Here is a 21,316-nt window from a genome sequence, read left to right as displayed (position 1 = left end):
AGTATAAGGAGAATAGCCTACAGTTCAATTCTTCACCTTGGTTACAGGCCCCACCCACTCTGTATTTGTCGCTAAAAATTAATTATGTAGTCAGATTCAATAATAAATTAGAATCCATGTTCACAAGAAGATTTGATTTTGATCAAATCGGATCGAAAACATTTTTCGATGCGTCTTTTAAGATCATGAAGTGTGGTGACGCGGTACAGTGGCGGTGGCGGCGGTGGTGGCGGTGGTGGCGGCGGTGGCGGCGGCGGCGGCGACGGTGCCGGTGGCGGCCGGCCGTGGGCGGCGCGCGCTCGCCGGCGCCCGCCCGCGCCCGCCCGGCTCCAGTACCTGCCCGCCGCCGGCCCGAGCGCACGTCCCGGCATCACCCCCGTCGCCGCTCCGCTAAAGCCTCCACCACCTCCATCGCCGCCGGCACAACAAACTCTTGGTGCCCTTGTGATACTATGTGCTTCTGATCACGCTGACACCGGACGACTACTTTAAACGCAAGTAAGTTATAATACGGTAATTATACTGTATATGATTATTGACACCACACATGCCTGGCAAGTATTTGAGATATTAGACTAACAGATTATTGTCATACTGAAATTACTGAAGTCAAAACTGTATCATCTTCATCATCATAATTATTTAAACTCGTACGCACATCTGTTAATTTAGTACTAGTACTTACCTTGAAAAAAGTACCTAACATTAAATAAGTGTGTTGCAGGACGATAACAAGCATTAATTGTAATATATTATATATTATTTGTAGCACAAGTAAAATAATAACATAAAACTTCCTTCGAAAGCAGCGCCAAAAAGTGAGCCGTTATTTTTTTAAGCACACTCCTTACCCTCCCGTACACTTCTCTCCTCGGCTTTATTGACGTCACACAAATTCAACATCTATTCTTAATTGTGTAGGTACACTCGAATTTTACATTTTAATTTATAGGCTTTACTTAATACAAGTACACTATTAATAGCACGAAAACTATGTGCCTACTTTGTTATCTAGTGATAACCAGAAAGTCGCGAATAGTAACTACCGTAACACGTATAAACCATATAAACCAACTCGGCTTTCAATAAATATAATACAGGGTTAGTGAACCTGAAATATCCCCCAAATTTTTAAGAGGGGTTTTTTGAATACTTAAACAAACATAATAATTTAATAATAAAACCGTAAGTATTTACATATTATTATAAACATAATATTTATACACCTACTTTTTAGTTTTGTTTTGTAACATTATATGTCAATTCTGTAGGCCCAATTAGGTACCTACCGACTGTCAAACGAGACTATTTGCACACACAATCAACAATAGAGATGACCATCCAACCCTCATCTTTCTCATTGACCACGAACGACCCTCTCGAAGCTCTAACCTTCGGAATGACTTTAAAGTAATATGTATGAAAGCGCTATAATTCGTAAATGGGTTTACTGCCTACACATTTAGGTTATTTTGTTATAGTAAATTACATAGGATATATTATTATACATATTAGCGGAGCTAGCGTCCGTCCCGAAGCAATAAGCCCAATAAGGTAACAACATTTTTAAATTTAGGTACCTATGTGAGTCTATTATTCCAATAAAGGAGCGATTATTATTGTTTATTATTTGCATTAAAATGTTTACATCTATGTCTAGCTAAAAATAATCACAGTAACGGAATTGTTGTGTAGTAATAGGCTAAGTAATATGCGATTTACGTATTTTAGGTACTACTTAACCAAAAAATACTTAATTATTGGCTTCGCGTGGTGCATGGAGGGGGTAAGGGGGAAAAGTGATCGCAGCGCATGTGGTGCTCAAAATTTGAACTAAATGGAAAGCGTCTTTAACAGTTCATACAAGCTATAATAAGAGTACCTAATAATGACTCCACGGCCGATACGGCCACGGCAACTGCTTTCAAGTCCGTTGCTGTCTCTGGTGTGCTGCTCGCAAATGGCTGATATAGCCGATCTTGTTGGTAAATGTTCGTGGACACTGCGTACATGTGAGCACACCATTGATATAGTTGTATTGTATTGCCGCAGGTGGTCGGGCTTTTATTTCGCATACAAGGCTCGAAAGGAAACTATAATTCACAATTTCAAATATTTATTAAAATTGTATTATGTAAGGAACACAGACCAACCCAACAAGACGGCCCTTACAGGGCGACTCGCAGTCACCAAGCACACGAAAAATCAGGTGTATAAAAGTTTGAACGCGCGCGAAACCGATCAGTAGCGCCCAAGTATACGACCCGCTAACAGTAGTGTTCGTGTCCGCTAGGGAAAAAATCTTAAAAAATTAAATTTGGTTGCAAACAATGGTCTCTTGCAGCATAAAGTGGTGTGGCAAGTCTTCTTACACATACACTACTCGTCACTTGAATAGGTTCACCTTATATTTTACCCTTATGTATTATATTACTATTATTTTTCGAATTTTGTCCTTTGATATAGATCACTAATCTTGCGCTTAAAAATTTCTAATACACATTAAATACGTTACGACGCGTAATTGGTCAGTGTCTGACCAATCACAGATGCCCACGTGTTCGCGGCGCGTCACATGGATAGGTTCACGCCACGTTTTGTCTTGTATTATTACATTTGTCTGTGTTCTCGCTTGGTGTTTAGACGTACTTGTTTGTGTTTTATAAGATATAATATTTTTCTTGTTCATATAAAAACAATACAAGATGGGACGCAATAAACAGTTAACAAGTGAGGAAATTAATAATATCCAGTTTTTCTTAGGACAAAAATTATCAAATCGCGAAATAGCTCGCAGATTAAACAGAAGTCCTAATGTAATTAACAATTACGTTAAAAATAAAGAAAATTATGGAAAAAATTACAAAGGCAGAACAAAGTTTGCGACAAGTGCTCGGGAACGTCGAATGATTTTGCGCGCTGCTTCTAATTCAACTAAAAGTACGGCAGCAATAGCTAGAGAAACTAACACTACAGCATCCCTTTCCACTGTCAGAAGGATTATAAAACAAGCAAGTCACCTGAAAAGACGAAAATTAAAGAAAAAACCGGCTTTGCAAAGTCATCATATATTAAGACGACTTGCGTTTGCACAAAATCACATGAGCTGGACACACGAATGGAAAACAGTTATTTTTACCGACGAAAAAAAGTTTAACCTCGATGGTCCTGATGGTTTTCATTATTACTTTCATGATCTTAGAAAGGAAGAGAAGATTATGTCTCGCCGGCATTCGTCACTTCAATCTGTAATGGTCTGGGGTGCAATTTCATATTATGGTGCAGTCGATATTGTTTTCCTCCAAGGGAAACAAACGGCAAGGAAGTATCTACAGCTTCTAAAAGATAAATACAATGAAATTGACACTATTATGAATCACCGTCTTTGGATATTACAGCAAGATAATGCGCCGATACATACTGCACATGAAGTATCAGAGTGGTTTAAACAACAAAAAATTGAAGTTTTAAACTGGCCCTCATGCTCACCGGATCTAAATATAATAGAGAACGTTTGGAGTTGGTTATCACGTCAAGTTTACATCGGAGGACAAGAATTAAGTAACAAACAACAGTTGATTAGTGCCATCGACAAGGCTTGGAAAAATCTTGATTTAAATTTCCTTCGCTCTCTTTATGATTCTATGCCTAACAGAATTTTTGAAACAATACGAGAAAATGGTAAATTTACACACTATTAGAAATAAAATATATAATTACTTTTGAAAATATTTAGTCTTTTATTTGATGAACCTATTCATGTGACAAGTTTTTTTGTCCCATGATAACAAATAAATATTTTTTCTTAACAAACACGTCATTTAATTTGTAATGTCATTATATCTTATATCTACAAGTAAAGTATCCTACATAATACAAGTTTTACTTTTTCACTAATATTACTAGAAATGCCGATGAAACTATTTTTTGTAGTGAACCTATTCAAGTGACGAGCAGTGTATAAAAAAGATGGAATAAAATTCCACAGTTAAGTCAAAATAATTATTGGGTTGGTAAGAAAGTAATGAGCGATCGATTGAATTCCACATAAAATTTTTGAGAGAGTTCTAGAATCTTCTATGGTCGAAAGTATATAAAGGGCGAGTCGCACAGTTTCTCGTCAGTCATTCACTAGCTGTCGCCGAGCTAATATAAGGAAGAAAATGGACGAATTAAAAGTGCATGTAAGGCATTGCTTACTATATGAATTTCAGTCTGGCCATTCAGCCGCCGAAGCAGTGCGTCATTTATATGTCAGCGTGTTGCTCCTGAAGTTGTGTCTGAGGCCACGGCGAAACGATGGTTCCAGCGGTTTCGTAGTGGCGACTTTTCATTATCAGATCAACCTAAGTCTGGTCGACCGGTGAAGATTGATGTAGCCAAATTAAAAACCTTAATTGTAGGAGATCCGAGGCTAACGAGTCGTACTCTTGCTACCGAGTTAGGCTGCTCTCATGTCACCATAGAAACACATTTACACGAGTTGGGAAAAAACTACAAATACAGTGTTTGGATACCGCACGAACTTGATAGAGATCAACTAAACCGCCGTGCCGATATCTGCATACAACTTCTGTCTTATCGCCGCACATTCAACTGGTTGGACCATCTTATCACTGGAGATGAAAAATGGGTCTTATATATAAATCACACACGCAAACGTCAGTGGCTAGCTCCAAACGAAAAAGGAATAGAGGCACCAAAAACAGAGCCTCACCCGAAAAAAGTTATGCTGTCCGTTTGGTGGGATATTCATGGTATTATTCACTGGGAACTCCTACCAAGTGGAATGACTGTTACCGCATCAGTATACTGTAATCAGCTTGAAAATTTAAACCAAAAAATCTGTCAGAATCTTCCACAGCATGCTAAAGTTTTTTTCTTACACGACAATGCTCGCCCACACATTGCAAAAGTGACTCGGCTAAAGCTATTGGAGCTAGGTTGGAAAGTGATACCTCATCCACCGTACTCTCCAGACTTGGCACCTACGGATTACGCATTGATCGCTAAGCAATGCCTTGAATGAAAAAAAGTTCGATGATCAAGCCCATCTATGACAGTACATAGCTGAGTTTTTTAAATCTAAACCTAAGAACTTCTTCGCCGATGCTATTCATTCTTTACCAGAACGATGGAGACAAGTAGTAGATAACGAAGGCCGTTATATTTTTGATAAATGATTAAAATAATAAATTAAATAAAAATTACAATATTGGTTATGATTCGCTCATTACTTTCTTACCAACCCAATTGTACTGAGCGGCGCCGAGGCGCGTCCATCCCTTTTTGCCTAGTTAACAATGCGATATGCTATCCTATTCACGTAAACGACTAGGGATGGGGCCATGTTAGTTTAAAAATGTCTGTTGCGGGAACTTCGTACTACCGTTCGTACCATGTGCTACCATTTTATGAAATATAAAAGAAAGCAGATTTGTAATTGTGAATAATTATCTAGAATCTGTAGAGTCTGTAGTGTTATTTAGTTGATTGATTAGTTTAGAATATTTAGTTGGTAATTTAACGTAAACGTAAGTAAAAATGCACAGTTTAGTTATTAGTAGAATTATTTTTATTGAGGTGCTATCACAATCATCATCCTCCTTGCGTTATACCGGCATCGGCATTCGCCACGGCTCATGGGAGCCTGGGGTCCGCTTTGGCAACTAATCCCAAGATTTGGCATAGGCACTAGTTTTACGAAAGCGACTGCCATCTGACCTTCCAACCCGAAGGGTAACTAGGCCTTATTGGAATTGAGGTCAACATCATAATCAGATATGAAATTTAATCAATTCAATCTATGGCCATGGACCAGAAGGTCCATCAGTAGATCAGCTCCATGATACGAGTACCCTTATATTGCATCGTCACGTGATTTACACAATTATGTGTGCAAAATTTCAGCTCAATCGGTTAAAAATATCTGCTTTAAAAGTCGCATGATTTCACCCGAACGTTGCAAGTTAATTTCTTACCATTACTTGTAGAAATAATACTTTATAACTAATGAAATATAAATAAGTTAGAAAAACTGCTATAATATTATAATTTGTTGCAAAACAAATTCACCACAGTACTGGTACCGGTACCATTGTCTATAATATACATGTCCCATTCCCATCCCTACGGCTAAGCGTAAAGGCGCGCCATTATTTGAAACGACCAATGGCAGCACCGTGCGCTTCCGCCTCACCCCGCAAGGATTGGTGATTTGCGTCTCGAACAATATCGCTTGCATTAGGCTTCTAGTGGGGTGTTCTGTGGTAAGGAATCAATGTAACTACGTTATAAGACTTATATCGACCGGAAGACCGTGATTACCTTTTTGATTTTTGTCGAGCTCCCGATATTTTGATGCAGTTGGATGCATCATGGTCCCGGAAAACTGAAGAAGGCGGGTCGATGGCAAAATTGCGTAGACAGCGCGCGATCTACTCTACTTCGCGCGCGTCGGCTACGTTTACTTTCAGCGTTACCACTGGTGGCGTTCACACCCGATGGTCTATCCAAACACACTACACTCACAGTGTCACTATGTTTTTCAATTCTGACTTCACCGGTGTATTACACAAACAAATCACTGGATTCCATACATCAAAAAGGTAATCACGGTCTATATCCCGGTTAATACAAGTATAATGAAAATAACCGTGAATCATTCAAAACTCTTACAGTATGTGATATTTTAAGCAAAAACCACCGCTGAAGTTTTTGTACCTAGCTGTAAATAATAGAGAGACAATCCATCCATACATTGTGTGGTTATAGCTCAAACTGATTCAATAGCATTACCCAAAAAAAAAGTAACAAAGGCGAGCTTGAATGAAGATACATGCTAAAGTCCGAGTACATGTCAGTATCAAATTAGTAAGAGGGTAGTAACGTACTGGTCTGACTGAATCGAAAAGCTGTCAAAACTGTGAAATATCAAAACCAATCTTGCATTTTGGATCACCAGGCGCCCTATTTGTTATAGTTTTCAGCTAGTTCAAATGCTCATGGCTCACTAATTGTGGACGGTGTGTCATTTCATCTCACAGCTTCTAGTCGTTTTTTATGAGCGAGAAAAATTTATATCGAGTTTTTTTTATACTATGGAAAGCAGTCACCGTAACCTATGGACGCCTGCAACTTAAGGAGAACTTGTACACTCCCTTTTGCTGTGTTAAGTACACTGCCAAAAGGAGTGTGCAAGTTCCAAGGAGGGTTTGGGTTGCCGACGACTCAAAGGACAACAGACAGAACAAATTAGTTCCGTAGGTCCTTCCATCACCAGCACACTGCACCTTCGTTGAGCTCTGGCAGCCTTACTCACCGGCAGGAACACAACACTATGAGTCGGGTCTAGTGCTATTTGGCTGCTTCTGTATGGTATGTTTATATGTATTATACATAATTGACTTAAAACCGAAACATATTACACATATGAAAGAAAAATTGACCAAGGCTTCTGGTGCCTGAGGCTGGGTGGCTGGTGGGTGGTTGGGTAGACTATACAAAAGGGAAACAACCTTCAATGAGTTAAAAAAATTTAAACAAAAAATAATTGTATCGTATTGAGCAAAAACATTTAAAGGGGTTTCTCACTTTCTTTGCAAAATAACTTTCTGCACAAAGAAGTCTAAAACAATAATCGTTTTGCAACCAGCAAAAAATTGTTTACTTAGGCACGTTATTAACACAAACAGAAAGCCTTTCCGCTCAGTAACAGATCCATCACCTCCTGCAAACGACAAATACCTACGCTTTATTTCCTACACATTCTAGCGGTCAAGAAATATGAACGACTTTGAGACTCAACGGAGCGTTTCAAGCGTTCACAAAGCGCGACGACTGCGGCCGGTGTGAGAATACGTTACGCCGTAAAGCGAATTAGGGATCATCCATAAATTACGTCACACTAAAAATCGTGATTTTTGACCCCTCTCCCCTCCTTGTCACAGCTGGTCACATTTGTTAGACTCCCCCCTCCCTAGTGTGACGTCACATATTTTGCAAATTTACACGTAGAAATTATTGAATGAAAACAGCGGTTAGAAATCAAGCTTATTTTCATTTATATACTTAAATTATTCTTCGCCCCATCAACAGGAAAGGCTCTCTTGATACTTCAAAAACGAATGACTAAGTTTCATTGTATCTATAAGAGTGTAAAGTAATTTCATAGAAATTTTAACTTGATGTCCACAGCTGGCTGTGGCTGGTAGAATAAACGTTTAAATGATGATTTTGACTCTTAAATGTTCAAAAAAATATGAATGAAACTAAATTGTGGGATATTTTGCAGTTAATATTTTCCACGTGTTGTTGTGTGTGTTACACATTTATTTAACCTACGTGCCTTGAAACCCCAGCAACGCTCAAAATTTCACATTCTGAATCGGTCGACAATAAAATTGGTATCTTATATTTATAACCAGATACAAAGTCGAAAATAGGTGATCCTGATCTAGGCCATTTAGAACATTTTTAGCCAGACATGGCTTAAACAAATTTACTCAAATCATTTTTTTATGTTATTAAATTTTTAAATCGCTGTAGTTTGATTTTATTTAGACACAGATGTTTCAAATTTATTTTCTGGTATACGATAGACATTTTACAATATGAAATAAAACCAAAAAAACTACATATCTACAATAACAAGAGTATGCTTATCGATTTTGTCTGAAATTTTGGAGTTTTCACCGAGAAGTTTAAAAAAACGACTAATCAAATTTTGTCCGAGAGATTTACTAGCTAAAGAATGTTCTAAATGGCCTAGACTATCGCCTACTTTTGGCTTTTCATCCGGTTACCGAACATCCTGTATTTGTATAAATGTTTATGAGGTTTCATAAAGTAACAGTTTAAAGTTCGTGTTTTAACCCTTAGATTATGATAGATTTTGAAATGTGACGTCACGAAATTTAGGACCCCTCCCACCCCCTTGTCACACATTGTCACACTTCGTCGACCCCCTCCCTCCCCCTTAACGTGTGACGTAATTAATGGATGATCCCTTAGGGGTACCTAATGGGTTGTATCTTCTTCGAGTAAAAATGTGCCGTAACGCCGCAACGCGCATAGCGCTTATTCAACTTCAGAACTCCTGAATTAATTGCTTATAAATGATGGATATCTATCTTAACATAGAAAAATTGGTGCAAAAACTAGCCCTGTCGGATGTGCCAGCTGCTTGCTTAATGACTGGTGCTGAAAAGGCACCGTATAAACGACTCAGGAGTGCAAAGTCGGTTTGCTGGCGAGATTTAGGCGGCTGAAAATAGTCGTCGTCTAAACAGTCTGAAGATGAGTTTTCGGCAGGCACTGGCGCCGTAGATTAGGCGTCACAAAATGGGCTTCGTCTAAATCCACCATTAGGGTCGCCGGTCGGTCCAATGAAATAAAAGACAAAAATATTTTATGATTTACTTTTATAAAATGGCAAAGTTGTAAATTTTGGTATACACCTTATGGCATGCGCCATTATAATGTTATGTGTATTCTCAGTGTACTCTTTAAGTAATACAGTTACTTGCATTAGGTAAATATTTATAATTTCATTAATTTGTTTTTGACTGCTACTTATGAAATTTTGAAATGCATACGTGGAGCCGCAATCAGCAACGATTTAGGCCTTTTTAGGGTTCCGTACCTCAAAGAGGAAAAACGGAACCCTTATAGGATCACTCACGTGTCTGTCTGTCCCTCTGTCACAGCCGATTTCTCCGAAACTACTGGACCGATTTACTTGAAATTTGGCACACGTATGTAAACCTGTGGCCCAAAGACGGACATGTAATTTAATTAAATGAAATTTAATCACAGGGGTCACTTTTGGGGGGTAAAATTGAAAATTAAAAATCAAAGTTATTAAAACTATATTGTGTTACATATCAAATGAAAGAGCATTTTATCAGCATCTGAAATATATTTTTTTATTTTTTTTTATTTTGGTAATTTAGAAGTAATTTAAGAAAATAAGCAAAAAATGACCATTCCCCCCCCTTATCTCCGAAACTACTTAGCGTAAAATTTTCAAAAAAATACACGAGATAGCCCTCTACCTGTAGATTACAGGAAAACCTATTAGAAATCTACAGTCAAGCGTAAGTCGGACTTAAGAGAAAAAAACTCAGATTACGAATTTCACTCACTGCCGCTGCAAGTAGTTACTAAACGACTTAAAATTGTGTAAGCGCATTGGACAGGTATAAAGAAATCAATTTCTGTTTCGTTTTGCTTTAGAAATTGTTAAAAAAAAATCATTTTCCAAAATGACTTAAGTTCCTACTAAAAAGGAGGCGCTTAAGACCGTTTAGAACTTCACTGACCATAATATTGCCCACATAGGTCCAATACTACAATACAATAGGACTAGATACTATTTAATACCTAGAATATTTAATGTTATTCCATGTCATAACGATTGTAATAGCCTAGTGTCCCTCAAAAATAAGATAAAAAAGTTTTTATTAGATAATTATCAGAAAACGGGTTAGCGTAAATGTATCAATTAGACATTAGAATTAGTACCTAAGTAATGTAGTTTAATTAGATTAAGTATGAATCAGCATCAAAATTGTGCAATGGTTTCACAGTTCTCCGACAGACACAGTTTTTGTAGTTAGATAATGGCCACCAGCTGGTCGGACAAGTGTGTTGCTGTTACTACCTACCTTACACAGTAGACGATAAGGAAATAATAGTGAGTGCTTGCATTCGCCAACAAACTGTCATACAGTTTGGCGAAAATACTATAATTAGAACAATACTGTGTAACCTTTTTTGAGTAAATAAATTAAAAAAAAAAAAAAAAAAGGTGTATATATACGAAAACAAAAAAATTGTGCCACCGACAACCAAAATCTGAAGTCTATTTGCTCTATCTCTTATAGTACGAAATTTAGTGTACGTTGCCATTACATGTCGTCAGGCGCTCATGACCTTTTTGTATGGAAATGTCGAAATCCGACTCGCACTTGACCAATTTTCTTAGAAAGTTGTGTTTTATTATAGTTTTGAAGGAGGTTTCTTGTTTTTAGCCACCAACGCAAAAACGACGGAGTAGGTTTGACGCTTGACATGTCTGTATGTCTGTGGCTATGAAGCTCCCGAACGAATCAATCGATTTTGATTTAGTTTTTAATGTTTAAGGTGAATTCGTCGAGAGTTTTTTTTGTACCACGTAGGTGGCAAACAGGCATACGGTCCGCCTGATAGAAAGCGGTCACTGTAACCTATGGACGCCTGCCACTCAAGGAGTGGCACATGTGCGTTGCCGACTCGACTCATTAGAAACTTGTACAAATCTGTACTTAGAAGGGGCCTGGGTGCCGACGACTCAAAGGACAATCTATTGTCCTAATTACTTCCGTTGTCAGCATACCGCACCCTCGTTGAGCTCTGGCTGCCTTACTCACTGGCAGGAACACAACAATGAGTAAGGTCTAGTGCTACTTGACTGCGGTCTTTTGTAAAGCGGAGGTATACTTCCCCAGTTAGACTCTGCTCTACCTTAGGCCGTTTTCACATTATCCGATCCGATATCGGATGTAGGAAGGACGTAAAATGTAAGATTTATACGCTTCCAGGTCTTCATTTATGTATTTAATAGATCATTATTACTAAAAAAACGATATAAAACGCAAAAATTGCGGATTTAATGCCGATGGCACTCTCCTACAACAGTTTTTGTCCGAGGCACCATCGAACTGCCGATATCGGCAGGACGCTTCCGACTATTTTTGGCATGCCGGACCCCCCGCCAGTTGTCGGCCGATAATATTTGTTTGTGTGCGTATATAATGTAGGTATACGTATGTAGTAGTGTGCGTGACAAAAATGGCGTCTATTAAACAGCTGTTAATTGATCGAAATTCAAATTAGTTGACAATTTCCATTGAAAAAAAAGGTTGTAATGCATCGGTCCGAATTGCGGATACTAGTTTTTTCATCTTTTAGTAGATATATTTATTTATTTATTTATTTAAACTTTATTGCACAATTGGAAAAAAGTACAAATGGCGGACTTAATGCCTTAAGGCATTCTCTACCAGTCAACCATAGGGTCAAACAGAAATTCGCGAATGTGGGTGCAGTGAGAAAAATAAATTTAGAAAGCATGACAACTATTGACAAGTATAGCAATATTATTTACAATATATATTATTGAATATATATATTTATATAGTTGAATGTAAAATTATTTATTTTGCCTGACACTGAATATTTTTTATGTTCGTTATTTTAATTTTACAATATAATATTTGGAATATAGTGCTTATAATTATTAAATATAAATTATTTTTTAAATATTTTTGATACAAAATCATACTTCATTGATTTGGAACAATGCGTTTTATCGGACCTTCATCCGACATTATCGGAAGCGTTTATCGGATGTAGGATGTCGGTTCGACATCCGATATCGGATCGGATAATGTGAAAACGGCCTTAGAGTATATTCAATTTAGTATTAGAGTTATGTCAGTGTACATGTCAGCGGCCGCGAGTTCGCGGCCCATTCATTGGCGACGACCTTCGCGCGGCGCAATAAAATTCAATGTTGGCTGCTCGCGTGCGGTCCGTTTGTTAATGTCGGTAAGAATTTATAATGGCGGCATTTTGTGAACATCAAAGGAGTGAGCCTTCTGTACTTGTACTATTATATATTTTGTGACAAAACGAACAACATGTGTTCCAAGTACAACACTCGAAATGCCGGAAAGTTATAGTAGGTATCGACCGTAAATTGGCAAAATCCAACAAATTAACACATGTGATGGACCCTGCCGTCTATTAGTTATTTGTTATACAAGGATGCAAAGTTGTATTTTAACGGCGAGTGTGGAATTGAAAAACGAGCAAGTGAAAGGATTCTATAGTTGAACCACGAGCGAAGCGAGTGGTTCGAGAATAGACTCCTGAACTTGCGAGTTTTTTAACACACGAGAAGTAAAATACATTTGCACCCGAGTGTAACACAAAACTTTTCCCCTCACTATAGCGAGGAAAGTACAACGCAAAAAGCGCGTTTATCACTGCTTCCAGTAGTTCCACAGGTGGTAAATCATCGTCATCACTAGATTCATTCACTTTTATTAATTTTAAAGCATAAAAAATGACTATAGTCAAGGTCTAATTACTTTATCCACTAGTGGATAAAATGCGTTTTTACCCGCTGGTATTGAAGGACAAAACACGTGTTTCCGAGCTAGTGAGGGGAAAAATAAATTGCCGCAATATGTGGTTGAAGCGCCTAGTGTGTCGAACTTTAAGTATCGCTTAAAAATTTGGCTGGTCGAGCACCCGTTCTACACTTATGACAATTTTTTTATTACCTAATTAGAAAAATATTTTTGTGCATTTTTTATGTGAATATTGCCTAACTTTTTGTAATTTCAATCTTCTGTCTAATTATTCTCTAAGTATTATTGTTGTATGAATATTATTTTTTTAAATCAAATCTTGACGTGTAAAATGGCGTTACAAATAAATGAATATGAGTATGAGTAATGATTATTTTTACCATTGAAAGTTTGTACGGAACCCTCAGTGGGCGAGTCCGACTCGCTCTTGGCCGGTTTTTTGTTATTGTAAAAAGCTCAGGCAGCTCTGGGATCTTACTAAACAAATTGTACCAGTTAATGGCAAGTCACACTGACACTGGAAATAGATCAGGGTCAAGAGCTATCACATAAAGTTAACGTTGTTTTCAAGTTACTGACAAATCGATTTTGCTCATCATTATGAGATGTATGTACTGTATGTATATATTATATGTATATAAATTGTAAAATAGGTTAAATATTTTTGGCTTAAAAAGACAAGTTGAAAAACAAGCAATTCCTTTCAAGCAGAATAAGCTCAAAGCAGCTATAGCCTAATTAGGCCGCAAAGATTCAAAGCTCCGGCATCCCGCAGATACGAGTACTTAATTTGAACAGAATTGCATTCTGCAATCGGAACTCCAGTTGTGTTGGGAAAAGGTCTCGTAAATTAACAGGTGAGCTAGATAACTAGCTATAAGACATTACATACGAGACTACATTGACGGCATCAAGCATTAGGTAAAGTAATTTGATGGAACGCGAGTGCTCAGGACATGATGATGGCGAAGGTGACCACTCACCTACATAAAACAAGCGGATTAAGCAGAACTTATTTACTATGTTATATACTACAAACTTTTCCCCACTTTATGCAAAACTCAAGTAGATACTCGAAATTGCCTGAAACACGTCTAGTATTGCAATAATTAATAATAAAATAAAAATTAAAGCTAAATAACTAAGCACGGACGTGCAATTCTACCGTTTTAATTGATATTGGACCTTTGATTTCTAATTGGAAACACATAGGATCCTTCTTCGGGACAACTGTTCTTTAATTATTATATACTAGCTTTCGCTCGCTTTAGAAAGAGACAAAAAGTAGCCTTATCATAAGAGTGACATAATGTCACTCTCTATCCCTTCAACTATCTCCACCTAAAAAAATCACATCAATTCGTCGCTCCGTTTTGCCGTGAAAGACGGACAAACAAACAGACACACACACTTTTCCATTTATAATATTTGTTGCTGTACCTAGGAGCGACGTACAAAATGTAAGAATCGGATAATATTTACACCTCCACTTTCTTATTGTAATAGTTAATATTTTTTTCTACTCCCCTACGTTTATTTGTCAGTTTCAGGGTCGTGCACAGATTTTTTTATCTGCATCTGAAACACATTTTTTTAATTTATTTATTTAAACTTCATTGCACAATTGGAAAAAAACTTACAAATGGCGGACTTAATGCCTTAAGGCATTCTCTACCAGTCAACTATAGGGCCAAACAGAAATTCGCGAATGTGGGTGCAGTGAGAAAAATAAATTTAGAGAGCATGACAACTATTGACAAGTATAGCAATATTATTTACAGTCAATATAGTATAATTAGTACATTAATAATACGTTCATATCATTACACATATACTTATACACAAATATAAATACAAATATACATACAAATAATAGATCACTTATCTTTTTATCTGTCACTTTATCGGTGTCCGTCAGGTGTACTTAAACTGTACTAAACTGTACCTATAGCGAAGAAAACTGTACCTCAAGCAATCAAGCATTAAATACCGCCGTTCTGACGTCAGCTTGTCGCGCATAGCCGTGTAACATCGCCCCAACGTGTGGGAACTATGTTCTGGAACATATATCAATAAACTGTACCTAAACCACAGTATAATAAAGAGTACTGTCGTACAGTATGGCCACTCTCGCTTCCCGCTGAAAGTGCCGCCCACCCCCTCTCGGTTACCTCACAGTTACCGCCTGTCAAAAACGCGACCAGTCGACCTGTCATATCTCACTCATACAAGCTTAGTACGCGTTCACCTACACGAGCTTAGTTTTTTCGACTTCTTCCTCTGTCGCAGAAGCGACGGGGCGGCCTTCTCTGGTGCATTAAGCACCACTGAGGCGGTGGCTGGCGCGGTCCCATTACCATGGGCCGGGCGTTAACAGTCATTTTGTGGACTGATTGGTGGCTGCGTTTTCTTTCTCCTCCTTCGACTGGGGGCGCCCTTACGGGCGCGGTGGTGCAGGGTGGGGTGGACCGGGGCCGGCTCCGTTTGTTGGCTCATCTGGGAGCTCGAAGAGCTTCATGGTTTCCCGGGGCAGGGCTCGCCCTCGGGACTCGGGCGGCCTCGGGATGTGTGGCGCTATCCCCCGGAGGTGCGGGTAGCTGGAGTTATCCGCGCGGTCGAACATGACCCGCGCGCATTTCCCGATGAACTGCTCCAGGGTGCGCCACTTGAGGCCTCGGTGTATGGCAGCGTTGCGGACGTAGCGAGGGGCTGCCACTATCGTCCGCAGGGCTTGATTTTCCTGGGAGATGATGGCCTTCTTGTTTGTCTTCGATGCGAGTCCGTACCAGGCCGGCGCGGCGTAGGAAAGCCTGGACCTTACATATGTTTTGTAAAGCCCTAGCTTGGTTCTACGCCGTAGTCCGCTCGCCAGCACTGGACGGAGGGCGGTGCGAGCGTGTTTCGCCTTGGCCACCATCTCCTTGGAGTGGGCGTGCATCCGTAGGCGGCAGTCGATGTTCACGCCCAGGTATTTTGCCGCTCTGGACCAGGTGAGGGGCGTGCCGTGTAGTGACGGCGGCGGGGGCAGGTTTTGGAGGGCGCCGATCAGCATGGCCTGCGTCTTCTGGACGTTCACGGACAGGCGCCACCGCGTGAACCATGCCGGGAGCTCGTTCAGCTGTCGCTGCATCAGTGTGACAGCTTGATGCGGCCTGATTGAAGATGTGAAGAAGGCCGCATCGTCCGCGAACAGTCCCAGCATGGTGTTTCCAACGGTGGGGATGTCGTCCGTGAACCGCGCGTAGAGGGCTGGCGACAGGCAACTCCCCTGGGGGACTCCTGCCAGGATGGGGCGCTCCGTAGACAAGGTGCCCTCCACGAGCACCCTGAATCGCCGGTCGCTCAGGATCGACGCCACCACTCGTACGATGCGTCGGGGCGCCGTCGAGGTGGACATCTTGTAGAGCAGGCCTTCGTGCCATACTCGGTCGAAGGCGTACGAGCTTAGAATGTGTGCTAGGAACGCGCCTCTTTCATACATTTGATCGCCAGTGTCCGAGGTGTGCCTAAACTGTACCTCACTAAACTGCCAATAATAACATTTAAATCACACGTGATATCGGTCAAATCAACATTTTTTTTTAGTGCTCTCATGTTTATACTTAAATGAATGACATGTATGTTTGCCGATCAATTTGCAACAGGTGCTTGTTTTCACGTACCACTATGTGGCAGATTATGCCGATCACGAATTGGATTATATGGCCACAAGCGGCGCTGTCACTCGATCAGAGATGCTGCTTAAATCATCTGTAAAGATGCGCAAGGCCTAATGATGATGATTATATTGTAATAATATTACATGTATTATATTTTTAGATTCCATTAACTCTCAAATAGTCCTTACACCCTGGCGGGTGCTGCCTCTGCGTGGGGTGTGTAATGATTGGTATAACTTTTTTTGTTATAGTAACATTTGATATAACAATATTTGGTATATATTTAAAGGATATAATCACTCATTTGACATAATTAACATTTGGTATAACCACAAAATATTTACTTTTATTTTGTATAATCATTATTTCGTATAACATTTATTTATAATAACCGTTATATGCTATAACTATCTATTGATATACGACTAGTATAATATAACTAGCAAACAGTATAAAACATTTCATGAATTGTTTTTATTCTTTTTTGAAGGGATCACAGTTCTAACCTAACCTAACCTACTTTTCTGATAGCAGTACATATGTTTAAGGGTCACAGTTCTAACCTAACCTAACCTACTCTTCTTGGTAGCAGCGCGTTGTGTGAAGGGGTCACAGTTGACACAGTTCTAACCTAATCTACTTTTCTGGTAAATGATGGATCTAATTTATTTTACAATTTTTTTTTATACTAACTGTGCTTTAGAAAGAATTTGTGTTATACAATGTATTTATTATCGGAAATAAGCATTATACTCAAAGTATGTTATAATAAATGTTATTCGAGAAAATGATCATTATATTAAATAAGAATTATACAATTTGTTAGTATGTTATTTGTTATTATATGATTCAATAATTATATCAAATGATCGTTATAACGACTAAAAATATATCAAAAAAAGTTATATCGATCGATACGCACCCCTCTGGGTGTGTCCCATGATACGGGCAAGGGCAACATCCGCTCGGTGTACCCCTTAAATTTCATTAAAGTGTCGAAAGGGCCTCTACGCGTTGGCTTCGGCCCCGCGCACGCCTCCCAAAGGTCCGGATCACCATTGTTCCGTGATGGGAAAGACTTACATGTATTACGAGAAAAACAAACGCCTGTTGCAAATTGATCACAAACATTCATTTATTTAAGTAAATGAGAGCAGTAAAAAAAATGTTGTTGATTTGATCGATGTCACGTGTGATTTAAATGTTATTATTGTCAATTTAGTGAGGTACAGTTTATTGATTTATGTTCCAGAACATAGTTCCCAGTTTCCCACACTTTGGGGCGACACACGGCTATGCGCGCCAAGCTGACGTCAGAAGGGTGTGTCTATGTAACTATCTATTTAATGTTTAATTGCTTGAGGTACAGTTTTCTTCGTTATAGGTACAGTTTAGTACAGTTTGGGTACAGTTATTTGGTGCAAATGTTGTGAGTATTCAGACATCTCTCACGCCATCATGACGGACACCTTTATCGGCCAATCACAGACAGTTATTACAAATGCTTGGTTCTCAGGAAATTGGATATTGATACAACGGTGAACGACGCTATTAACATTAACTTGGATTTTGGACTTCCGGTTCGAACGCCATCTTAGCGGTCTCGTGTCGTGAATAATTTCTTTTTCTATTGCTCATTAATGTTGTTTAAAGTGCAATATCGATAGCTTCTTATGCAGTGAACTAAAGTAAACTAATGTTGTAGTGAGAAGCTGATGGAGAATTAATCTCGAAATGCGTTTAGCCACTTTTTTGTCGTCCGCGTGCTCTTATAAAATCTAGCTATCAAATTACAAGTGATAACTCACCGTACACTGTCGTACTTACCGTACCAAAATTAATAACTATTAGATCACCTTGACACTGGCAAAATAGTCCCAGTGGACTGAGGCCATTTAATTTTAAAAGCTTAACTTAACTTTAATTTGACGATATTGTTCGTCGATTGATGATGAAGATGATGACTCGTAGAAAAAGTATTGTTTTCAATAGTGATATAATCAAGCTTTTCACTCTCGTACCGTACTATTAGGCCACTCAGCAAGCTTCGTGGCCTAAACATGGTACTCGATTTTATTTGAAATATCTTAGAACTTGTATGACGTTTTATTTTTAAAATTATTATAGTTGACTTATAATGAACCGTAATGAAATATTATAGTTGTCAAGTGTCAAAGACTATCCAACACTAAAAAGTTATCATTTATTGTTTAGTCTGTGGTGTCCTAATTGACAGATTAAAGTCAACGAGTAGAAAAATAGTATTTTATACAATCGTGATATAATACAAACCTTTCAGTCGAGTACCACGTTTAGGCCACGAAGCTTGCTCAGTGGCCTAATAGTACGGTACGAGAGTGAAAAGCTTAATTATATCACTATTGTATATGTTATGGACCAAGTGATTAATAAGGGCATTATGTATAATGCCCGGGCATTATGAATAATGCCTAGCTGTATTGGGCAAAGTGATTAATCATTGTCTAGACGCCATTTTTTATCACATTGCCCGGTCATTATGATAATGCTACGTGATCGTTGGGCAAATTGATAATAAGTTTAACAAGTTTGCATGAACGACATTTTTTATCACATTGCCCGGTCATTATGATACTGCTACGTAATCGTTGGGCAATTTGATAATAAGTTTAACAGGTTTTTCTGAACGTTATTTTTTATCACATTGCCCGGGCATTATGATACTGCTACGTGATTGTTGGGCAATTTGATAATAAGTTTAACAAGTTTGCATGAACGCCATTTTTATCACATTGCCCGGGCATTATGATACTGCTACGTGATTGCTGTGTAATTGTTGGGCAATTTGATAATAAGTTTAATAAGTATACAGGGTGTTTCCTTATATAGGTGTAGGTAGGGTTGGCAGAGTAAAAACACGTGTTAACTGTTCAACGTTCTGTATTCAAGTGAAGCAGTAATTATTATAATGAACGAATGACAGATTGAGTGAGAACGAATGAATGTATTTATACAATGATTGAATGACAGGACAGGAGGAGGAGGAGGACTTGGATTTTTGTCATATACCAATAGTCCCCCTCAAAAATTCAAGTATTTTATACATTTAATATAAACTCAAATCAAATTTAAGACTATTATAATCCAAGCTTAACATACATTGCATTTAAAACATTAATCATTATCTCATGCAAACAAATTACATTTATGCAATTATTATTTAATTAAATCAAATTTAATTTAACTCTTAATTCGTGAAACTTGGTCATCGGAATTGCCTTCGTGAACATATCTGCTAGTTGGTTTCCTGTGGAAATATGTTCTAGCATTATTACCTTATTATTAATTTGTTCACGAGTAAAATGATATTTTATATCGATATGCTTAGACTTTTTGTGATTTGTGGGATTATTAGCAATGCTAATGCAACTATTGTTGTCTTCATAAATAAGTATGGGCTTAGTCACTTGTATGTATATACTACTAAGTAACGATTTTACCCATATAGCCTCTTTTACAGCTTCAAATAAACCCATATATTCGGCTTCTGTTGAGGAAACGGCCACTGTATTTTGTTTCCGTGTGCACCATGAAATTGTACAATTATCGAACATTTGAAATAAATATCCTGTTGTACTTTTTCTATCAGTTTCGTCGCCTCCCCAATCAGAATCCGCAAAAACAGTCAATAGCTGTTTGTAATCACATTTATGATAAGTCAATTTAAGATTTAAAGTTCCTTTTACATATCTTAAAAGATGTTTTAAACATTTCCATAATTCCTCATTGCCTTTACTTTGAAATCTGCTTAAAATATTAACCGCCGCGCACAAATCAGGACGCGTACAAAGCATTGCGTACATTAAACAACCTATGACTTGTCTACTAGGTGCATCATATTGTTCATCACTATTCAATGCGTCATAGTTTAATTTATTTGGAAAAGGTGATTTTGAGGGATTACAATCACTCATGGAAAATTTGTTTAAAACATTTTGTAGATATGTTGATTGGTCCAAAGTTATTTTGTCTTTGGTTCTGTCAACTCGTATGCCAAGGAACAATTTAATATCATTTAAATCAGTCATTTGAAACTGTTTCATTAGACAGTTCTTACACATGGTTTGTACACATTTTGTTACTATTAACAGATCATCAACGTATAAAACTATGTACACATTCAAATCAATCGAATTTTTATTCAATATGTACAAACATGGGTCAACTTTCGAGCTTTCAAAACCCATGCCCTTAATTGCCTGATCGAAACGTTCGTATTTTTCAAAACAATAAGTGTATTATGTCTGGCATTTCTTGCAAAATAACCTGTCTATGATAACTTTTACTATCAATTTGCAAAAGGCGTTGAGTGTAGATGCAAAAAGAAATTCAAATCTATACAATTTATGGCATAAAAGACTGGGCCCATAACCTATAGGTGTAGGTAGGGTTGGCAGAGTAAAAACACGTGTTAACTGTTCAACGTTCTGTATTCAAGTGAAGCAGTAATTATGATAATGAACGAATGACAGATTGAGT

The 21,316-nt window shown here is 38.2% G+C and overlaps 1 protein-coding gene across 1 annotated transcript in view; it reads left to right on the top strand.

Moving 5' to 3' along the window:
- The first annotated feature begins 350 nt into the window (after positions 1-350).
- Positions 351-21,316, top strand: part of LOC125229646 — a 218,762-nt gene continuing 197,796 nt past the window's right edge. The window contains exon 1 of the mRNA XM_048134533.1: positions 351-498. The gene's annotated coding sequence lies outside the window, so the exon portion shown is untranslated. The remainder of the gene's footprint in view (positions 499-21,316) is intronic.

The sequence above is a fragment of the Leguminivora glycinivorella genome, chromosome 9 (genome assembly GCF_023078275.1).
Source record: "Leguminivora glycinivorella isolate SPB_JAAS2020 chromosome 9, LegGlyc_1.1, whole genome shotgun sequence".
In the NCBI taxonomy this organism is placed as follows: domain Eukaryota; kingdom Metazoa; phylum Arthropoda; class Insecta; order Lepidoptera; family Tortricidae; genus Leguminivora; species Leguminivora glycinivorella.
The sequence above is the reverse complement of the archived record's forward strand: the minus strand, read 5'-3'. Positions and strand labels throughout refer to the sequence as shown.